Source organism: Lepus europaeus, chromosome 1 (assembly GCF_033115175.1).
Source record: "Lepus europaeus isolate LE1 chromosome 1, mLepTim1.pri, whole genome shotgun sequence".
Lineage (NCBI taxonomy): Eukaryota > Metazoa > Chordata > Mammalia > Lagomorpha > Leporidae > Lepus > Lepus europaeus.
In genome coordinates this window covers 95,060,391-95,070,470 of record NC_084827.1, presented here as the reverse complement: position 1 = coordinate 95,070,470, position 10,080 = coordinate 95,060,391, and the positions used below count along the sequence as shown (strand labels likewise).

At 43.7% G+C, this 10,080-nt stretch overlaps 1 pseudogene; it reads right to left on the bottom strand.

Moving 5' to 3' along the window:
• Nucleotides 1–8,266: 8,266 nt before the first annotated feature.
• LOC133762963 (large ribosomal subunit protein eL15-like) lies at nucleotides 8,267–8,875 on the bottom strand (annotated as a pseudogene).
• Nucleotides 8,876–10,080: the final 1,205 nt, after the last annotated feature.

The window sequence follows — 10,080 nt, the reverse complement described above, 5'->3', positions numbered from 1 at the left end:
AGGGGGCCTACCAAGCTTGAGCCCTGACGGAGCGCAAGAGTTAGTCTTGAAAATGCTAGAAGCAGCTGGAAACTGGATCACCTGATGCTTCAAGGTGAAAAATCATCGCTGAGGCCATACTGGCAGGAACAACAAGCAAAACACCGCAAGCCAGTCTCCTTCACCTCCCACCAGCTTTCTGGTCTCTCTGTAGCCCCCTACTGGTGGAACATACCAAGGAGTCACCCGGCTAAGAACAAAATGTGGGCAAATTCCCAGCTCAGAAACATGGAGGAGAGAAGGGTTTGGCCTTGAGAAATAACAGCTTATCAATTTGCACAAACAGGTAAGTTAGATTCCGCTGTCCAACACCCCAAAATCCTCAATAAAATAAAAATTTATTTTTCTGGCCATTCTCCATGTTCAGTGCAGATCAGCAGGGGTCTCTTCACCACAGCCCCCCAAGGGAGCAAGCTTTACAAAAATTCCACAGTCATCATAGCAGTGGGAAGAGTGTGTGGCAGATGATGTATCTGCTTTTAATGCTCCTGCTAAGAAATGATACCTATCTCTTCTGGATACATCTTACAAAACAAGTCACGTGACTGTGCCAAATTCCAAAGCACATGAGGAAATGCAATCCAATCACACGCCCAGGCCAAGAGTCAAAAATATTTTATGAATAACTAGACTAAGGAAATAAATTAAAATGATTCATCCATGGATTAATAATAAGAATGTGTCATAAACCAGGAATTATAGTTAACAACATTACAGGAATCTGAAATAAATATATAAGTATGTATCTTTGTACATATGAAGGTTCTTCAAAAAGTTCACAGAAAAATTGAAAAGGTAAGTTTATTTTCAAAAAAATTGAAACACATGTTTTCTTAATATGCATTTTTATAATTTTTTTGAATCTCTCATATGTTTAGATTATTTGTAGCAAAATTCTCTTTTAATTCTATTTACCACAAATTTTTCTAAGTGCCCCATATATATTCCTTTGTGTTTAATTTATTTACTTTTATTCACTTAAAAGACAGAGAGACAGACAGGTATCTTCTATTCACTGGTTCATTCCCCCAAATGCCAGCAACAGCCAGGACTGAGCTAGACCAAAGCCAGGGGCCCAGAACTCTATCTGGGTCTCCCATGTGGGTGGCAAGGACCCAAGCACTTGAGCAATCACCTTTACCCTTCCTTTTTCCTCAAGAGTGGGAAGCCGGATCAGAACCAGAGCTGAGACTAGAACCCACCACTCCAACACAGGATGCAGGCACCCCAAATGGCATTTTAACCACCGTGTCAAATGCTCATCCCAATGTATATGTTCTTTTAATTAATATGTTGTCATGTTACATGCAAGTGTTCTATAGGAGCCATAGTGAGACACAGCCAGTTCCTAAGACAGTTTAATAACTGATATTGCATATCTGTAACATTACCTTTGATATCTTTTCTCCAAAACTGAAGCATTAAAGGAAGGCCATGTTGATAATTTTAAAGATACAGACAGAAAGACATATATCACATTTTCTCTGATATGTGGGAATTGATATAGAGAGAGTATAAAGATTCTGTGGATGTTACATTATTTGGTATACAGTTATAAATACTGTCTTCATTGAGTTATACCATCTATATGACAATATACCCGTTAATCCTACATTGTGATATCAGTAACACTGTTTTCAAGAAAAATAGTGTATGTGTCTCTGTGTGTGTGTTTCTGTATAATTCTGCATATGAAGTGAAAAGGGCAAAATGCTAAAAATTATTAAATAATAAATTTTGAAAATACTTCTAGGAACACAAAGAAAAATGAAATGTCACACTGTATCCCACGAATAAATATAGCTATTGCTAGTAAAATTTTCAGTGAAAAGGCACACTCTTCGTATACTTGAAGAAAACAATGGTCCCAGACACGGAAAAGTCTGAGTCCCAATACTGGTCCCTTTCACAAGGTTGCAATAAAGGAGGTTGAAGTAGGCCAATGATTCAGACAGGTTTAATTTTAAGTGCGACTTGTAATGCTTGGCACAGCTGCTGAGTAGTGGATCAGCCAGTCCTTACGCCATGTCCGTGAGTTGTTTCCCAAACCTCTGGGAGGCGGTACTTTTCCAACCGGTCACAGCCAGTAATCATGTTTCATCTTTCCATTTAATGTATCAAGAAGCACACATTTGCATCTCAAATCTCTCCCTTGCATGACTAATTTTTTAAGGCCTCAGTGTGCATTTTTTTCTTCTCTCAATACTTTGCAGTCTGGCCTGTGTCCTTGAAGCAGTCAGGTACACAGACTGGAAGACCACACACCTGCCAATTCCATACTTCCTAATAATAGGTTTCTTGGAAGAGGCAGAAAAATGTGGAAAGGCTTTCATTTTCCTATCATGGGAGCTATTGTCCCACTCCCTTTCGCTTTTCAGCTGGTGTACAGATAACTAAGACAACCTGGATGAGATAAGGTATAGTTCAGGCAAAAGAATAGGGCCTGCTAATGAAGAGCCAGACATCTGTGATGTACTGAAACATCCTCTCCCAAGTTAAAAGTATTAAACCACCAAATCCTATTCTAAGCCCACGGGTAGATGAGACAGACAAGACTCACGAAGATGCATGGGGAGAGGGATCATAATGACGAGAAGAACCCGGCCACTTCCTAGCATCTCTCAACTACACCTTAATAAGACCAGGTCCCTTTAGGCTTAGCATGCTTTCAGGATGCTTGTGTTACAGGCAGTTATTCCACACCATTATATCTTCAACTTATCATCCTTCCAACACAGCGCCAGTAAATGACTTAGGTGCTATGGCAGGAACACAGTCAAGCTGCTTAGGCAGAAAAGACCCAATTTCGACGCGCAAACCTGAAAGTGCGTATGATGTGACTGGGTCAAAAACTTCACAACGTAGTCAGGAATCTACCTTTGCATCCCTTGGGTCTGCACTCATCTGCCTGGCTTTATTTTCGGGCAGGCTCTTTCAGGGTGATGGCAAAATTAGTCACCAGCAGCTCCAGCTTCATTCTATATGGTTTGATGGCCCAGCAGAAGAGCGCACACCTCTTTCCCATCAGCTCCAAAAAGAAGTACAGGACATTAAGTCCCCCAGGTCCAAACCCTGAACCCTGTGAGGATTCTTGAAGCCAAGGTCAGTGTCAGTCTGACTCACAAGACTTGGACTGAACATGATGAGGGATAGCTACACAAAGAAAGATCAGGAAATGGACACAAGGAACAGGTACACAAGTAAAAAATTTTTTTAAAAAAAGCAATAAATGTTCAGTGCTGGGATTGAGAATTTTAGGATGCAGCTGACACTAACAGTTATTACACAATGTCCAGTCAACTCCTGAGGCCAATTCAATAACACAAAAAGGCAGCAAAAATAAGTAAATAAATTGAAGATGTAGTGAAAGAAAAATAACTGTGGTCAGCTTTATTTTTAATACTGTGGAAAGAAGAAAGGGGTGGAGAAAGGAGAGAGATAGGGTACAAAGGAGAAAAAGAATCCAAGTTTCAACTTAAGATTAAAAAAAAAAACGGATCCTAGGAGTGGGCATTTGACACAGTGGTTAAGACATTGATCGGGACACTGGCATTCCATACTAGAATGCCCGAGTTGGAATTCTGCTCTGTTTCTGATTCCATCTTCCTGTTAATGCACTCCCTTGGAGGCAGCAGGTGATGGCCAAGTACTTGAGTTCCTGCCACCCACATGAGAGACCCACATTGAGTTCCTGGCTCCTGGCATTAACCTGGCCCAGCCTCAGCTGGTGCAGGCGTTTGGGGAATGATTAGAAGATGACAGATCCCTCTGTGTCTCTATTATCTCTCTGTCTTTCAAGTAAAATTTTAAAAGTAAATAAAAATGCAACTAAATTTTAAAAAACATACTTTAAATTCCATGCCTCAACTAGCAAAAAGCCCACCATCTGCACCAAGATTGTGGATGGTTTTCTGGAATGTTTCTGCTTTCATGGTTAAGTCACTGGATGGCTTGTACTTCCTTTTTACATTTTGCACAATCTTTGTCACTTCTTGACTTCTACTCCCTATCGTATTTCTATGAATCAAAAAGGCAATAGTTTAAGGAAAGCATACCAGATCTCACTAGCCTGTGGATATTTGCTGTATTGTATATTTCTTTGGCTCTGTTTTGCCAGAGCTAAAGAGCCTGTTTCTTGGACTTCTCAAATACATAGCAAACACCCAGGCTAACCCTGGCATCTCTGCACACTTCTCACCAAAGCAGGAGTAGGAGTGCCTGCAACCTTAGAAAAGCAGCCTTCGGCTTCTATCTGTAACCCCTGGCTTACAGGGATCAGATACAAACCGTGAAAACTAGCATGAAGGGGCCAGCGCTGTGGCGTAGTAGGTAAAGCTGCCACCTGCAGTGCTGGCATCCCATATGGGAGCCGGTTCTAGTCCCAGCTGCTCCACTTCCCACCCAGCTCTCTGCTATGGCCTGGGAAAGCAGAAGATGGCTCAAGTCCTTGGGTCTCTGCACCCATGTGGGAGACCTGGAAGAAGCTCCTGGCTCCTGGCTTCAGATCGGCACAGCCCTGGCTGTTGTGGCCAATTAGGGAGTGAACCTGCGAATGGAGGAACACTCTCTCTCTGCCTCTGCCTCTGCCTCTGCCTCTGCCTCTGCCTCTCCTCTATGTAACTCTGACTTTCAAATTAATAAATAAATCCTCTTTAAAAAAAAAAAAAAAAAACTAGGCTGGCGCCGCGGCTCAATAGGCTAATCCTCTGCCTTGTGGCACCGGCACACCGAGTTCTAGTCCCGGTCACAGCACCGGATTCTGTCCCGGTTGCCCCTCTTCCAGGCCAGCTCTCTGCTGTGGCCAGGGAGTGCAGTGGAGGATGGCTCAAGTCCTTGGGTCCTGCACCCCATGGGAGACCAGGAGAAGCACCTGGCTCCTGCCTTCGGATCAGCATGGTGCACCGGCCGCAGAGGCCATTGGAGGGTGAACCAACGGCAAAAAGGAAGACCTTTCTCTCTGTCTGTCTCTCTCTCACTGTCCACTCTACCTGTCAAAAAAAAACTATCATGGAGTTCAAAGCTGAACTCTTCTCTTCCTACCCCAGTCCTTAAGCCAAAGTGTCTCCTTCCTTCAGCAAGCAAAACTCTTAATGTAAGCTTCTCAAAGAGGATCCCCCTGCATTATCTTACCAGGCGACTACACATTCCCTGGCACTGATGGATGTCAACCTGGGTCCCAGCCAGTCTCCAGTAAGCACTGACAAAGAGAAAACCAACTCCTACCTACCATGAAAGGTGTCTGTGGGACTGATAATATTTTGATACAAGATCTTCCCAATCACCATGAAACACTTCATGGCACTGATTCCTTTCTGAATTATTTCCCATCCATTAAGTCATTGTTTTAACACAATAAATGCCAGGCTGCATTTCCAAGGTGAGGCTTTTTTACTACTTTTTTGTCTCCATTTTGATTAATATTAGTGTTTTTTAAAGATTTATCTTATTTATTTGAAAGAGAGTGACAGAGGAAAAGGGAGAGACAGAGAGAGGAAGAGATCTCCCATCCACTGCTTCTTCCCCAAAGTTCAAAACATCCAAAGCTGGTCCAGGCCAAACCCAGGAGCCTGGAACTCCAACTGAGTCTCTCACGTGGGTGCCAGTGGCCCAAGCACCAGGGCTACCTTTTGCTGCTTTTCCAGGTGCATAAGCAGGAAGCTGTATTAAAAAAGCAATTGAGACTCAAACTGGCACTCCAACATGGGATGCTGGCATTGAAAGTGGTGACTTAACCTACTGTGCCACAATGCCAGCCCCTACTTTTAGTCTTGAGTAAACTTTTCTTCTGTTTGGGTTCAATTTCCAACCAGATTATCATTTTTCTTTATATATCTCACTCTCCCACCTCTCCTTCCCCATCTGCTATGATCTAAATATTTGTGTACACTCAAAATTCATTTGTTGAAATCTAGTCTCCAGTGTGGTACTATGAGGAGCTAAGGACTTCCAGAGGTGACTACATCACGCTGGTGGAACTCTTGTAAATGGGATTAGCATCCTCATAAAAGAGAACCCAGAGAATGCTCTTCCCCTTCTTTCACAGGAGGTCATAGCTGTCCATGAACGAAAGAGCAGGCCCTCACTAGACAACACATCTGCCAGTGCTTTGATCTTGGACTTCTGATTTCTGTTTATAATCCACCAGTCTGACAGTTTTTTTATAGCTGAACAATGACAGCAACTTTTGAAATGGCTATTTTTTTATAAGATTTATATATTTATTTGAAAGTCAGGGTTACACAGAGAGAGAAGGAGAGGCAGAGAGAGAGAGAGAGAGAGAGAGAGAAAGAGAGAGAGAGAGAAAGAGGGAGAGGTCTTTTATCCACTGGTTCACTCCCCAGTTGGTCGCAATGGCTGGAGTTGCGCCGATCCGAAGCCAGGAGTCAGCAGCTGCTTCTGGGGAGACCCAGAGGATTGGGGTCCAAGGGACCCAAGGATTTGGGCCATCTTCTACTGCTTTCCTACAGCACTGGCCCAAGAAATAGCTATACTTAAAACAAAGTACCAGGGCCAGCGCTGTGGCGTATCAGGTAAAGCCTCTGCCTGCAGTGCCGGCATCACATATGGACTCCAGTTCAAGTCCTGGCTGCTTCACTTCCGATCCAGCTCTCTGCTATGGCCTGGGAAAGCAGTAGAAGATGGCCCAAGTCCTTGGTTCCCTGCACCTGCTTGGGAGACCCAGAAGCAGCTCATGACTCCTGGCTTCAGATCGGCGCAGGTCCACCCATTGCAGCCAGTTGGGGAGTGCACCAGGATGTAAGACAACCCCCCACCCCACCCTGTCTCTCCTTCTCTGTGTAACTCTGACTTTCAAATAAATAAATAAATCTTTAAAAAAAAACTATCAAAGTGGACATCACCAATTTCCGCAATGCACCACTATCAGCACAAGCCATTGAATATTTCAGTCCAAAACCTCATCAGGCAAGAAAACTAAGATTCAAAGGACTATTAAAGCTTAGAACACTCTACATAACCTGCATAGTATGGATCAAATCAAAGCTAATACAGCATGGAAGACACGGTGCCACTACTCACTGATGAGTCATAGGGGATGAGTGGAAATGCTGGCAGCATAGCACTAAATATGGACCAGTGGTTAAAGGGACTTCAGCACAGCCTGCGATGCCAGACACTGTACAGAACACGGAGACACAACACCTGCTCTGAACATATTAAGCTAAAAAAAAAAAATCCACAAACTAAAGAAGCTCTCGCCTAAAGGGCTTATTATCCTTTTGAGGAAAAGTGGCAGAGAAGGAGCAGAAATTAGAGACCTACTTACTCCCTTTTCCCTCCAACATACAGAAGTACGCTAGAAATAGCTTCCCAGGGCTCTCATTCTCTACTTAACAATGTTCTGGGGAAATATAACACTACCAAGTCACTTAGTTAATGTCTCATCTGAAGTATAGTGTCAGAATTCACTTGGGAGACTTTACCAGCAAGACTCATACAAAAAAAAATCTCTGGTGACTGAGAAATATCATGATTATTATAATTATAAATGGAGATTCCATGAAAAGAAAATTTAAGAACAATAACTCGAACCAGAACTAGATCAAATATTTGATAGGACAGACTCCAGATTTTTTTCCTCTTTTAAGGAATTTAGTTTACATCTGTAATGCCATTCAGCTGTTTTAAACACTGACATATAACTCCTTAATAAGATAAAGCAAACATAAAAAGCATATTTTATTATAAATAAGACACACTATCACCTAGTCTTCAAACATTACTGCAGTTGAACTTTCATAATTTGACAAAGCATTCACAAAATTATCTGCAGGCCGGTGCCGCAGCTCAATAGGCTAATCCTCCACCTGCGGCGCCGGCACACCAGGTTCTAGTCCCGGTCGGGGCGCCGTATTCTGTCCCGGTTGCCCCTCTTCCAGGCCAGCTCTCTGCTGTGGCCTGGGAGTGCAGTGGAGGATGGCCCAAGTGCTTGGGCCCTGCACCCTATGGGAGATCAGGAGAAGTACCTGGCTCCTGGCTTCGGATCAGCGCGGAGCCAGCCGCAGCGCGCTGGCCACAGTAGCCATTGGAGGGTGAACCAACAGCAAAAAGGAAGACCTTTCTCTCTATCTCTCTCTCTCTCACTATCCACTCTGCCTGAAAAAATACAAAAAATTATCTGCAGACTAGCTTTATCGATAACTCCTTTAAGCAGACATGCCTGTCCTGTGGTGTTTATTTGGTATAACTTTTACAAACATTGCTTCTATTAGCAATAATTAGCAGTAATGGTGCAGTTGTGCCTTCTCCAGGCTACACAGTGAGAACCACAGAGAATGTGGGGGAACTTGTGGCCCTTTCCAAGGCCACTATTCTTGTGGTCTGCAGCTATCAGCCTATGTATCTTCCTGGGCTTGCAGACTGGTTTAGTGACCCACTGTGTGTCAGAATTTCTTCTGCTAATTCTATGGAATAGGCCAATCAGGATTAATCTCCAAGAATTTGTATGTGGAATCTTTATGAGCCCATAAAGAATTCAGAACTTTTATAACCTCGACAGAGTAGTGCCCAGTTCATTCCTTAGCAACAGACTGACTGAAGGCTCTGAGCAAACTTTAGCTGATTTGCACCATGTTGGAAAGGCTTGATGTAAGCTGCACTCTTAGGAAGCGTGAGCATGCAGCCTCCACAGAACACATGAATCCTATATAGGACAAAACCTGCTTAACCTTGTCTGTGTGCCTTGTCAGGCTGGGAGCAGCTGAGTGGGGCCAGGAGCCTTGTGGAGCACAGAGCGGTAGACTCTCAGGAGAAACAGTACCCTATCTAACTGCTGCTTCTTTCTCAACAGCTCCTGCCCATGCTAGTAGGCACACATCCCGGCTTACCTGATGGCTGCTGGCAGATGGACAGGAAGCCAGAATCCAGATTTTAGCTCAGTAAAGATTAACTGAACCTTCAAAACAGTCTGTGGCTCAGAGTCTTCCCAGGGAACACCAGAAAGATCTGTCGAGGGGGTGGAAATGTGTGTTGAGTTCAGATTCCACTCTGTGAGGAAAGCATGGAAGGAATGGAGCAAGCAGAATTGAAATCCTCACCCACTTAACTGAATGAATGTACTGCCCACTTTGTTCTTCATTGTCTACTCTTCTTAATCCTCCATTTCCCCTTCATATGCAATGAAAATCAGTTCGAGAAATAAACAGAGATTACCCATACCTTGTAGGTAGCTGGCATATGTTTTTAATAAACAGCTGTTGGTCAGGATAACCCAAGTTGGGGGAGGGAAGCAGGGAATGAAGCAAGGGAAGGGAAAAGAAGGTAGTGAAGGGAAGGGTAATAGAGTAAAAACAATAAACTCAACATTCTTCATGTTCCACTATAAAATATTATATTGATAGTCTGATTTTTCCTTTAGAAAGGAAAAGTATACCATTCAAGCTGTTAGAACAACAACAAAAATCCACCTCAGATTGGACAATTTATACAAAAGAGAAACCTATTTCTTGCAGTTCTGGAAGCTGGAAGGTCAAACAGCAGGGAGTCAGCAGTTTCCACCTCTGGTGAGGTCCCAGTCTCTGCTTCAAAGGTGGCATCTTGTTGCTGTGTCCTCATACGGTAAGAGGGGAAAATGCTGTCTTCACACGGCAGAGGGAGCAAACCAACTTCCTCAAATTCTTTTATAAGGACATTCATGAGGGCTCTACTCAAGACTTAATTTCCGGGGCCGGCACCATGGCTCACTTGGTTAATCCTCCGCCTGTGGCACCAGCATTCTATATGGGCGCTGGGTTCTAGTTCTGGCTGCTCCTCTTCCAGGCCAGCTCTCTGCTGTGGCCCGAAGTGCAGTGGAGGATGGCCCAAGTGCTTGGGCCCCTGCACCCCATGGGAGACCAGGAGGAAGCACCTGGCTCCTGGCTTCACATAGGCACAGCACTGGCTGTGGCGGCCATTTGGGGAGTGAACCAACAGAAGGAAGACCTTTCTCTCTGTCTCTCTCTCTCACTGTCTAGCTCTATCTGTCAAATCAATCAATAAAAAAAAACACATATTTAAAAAAAAAAAAAAGACTTAATTTCCTCC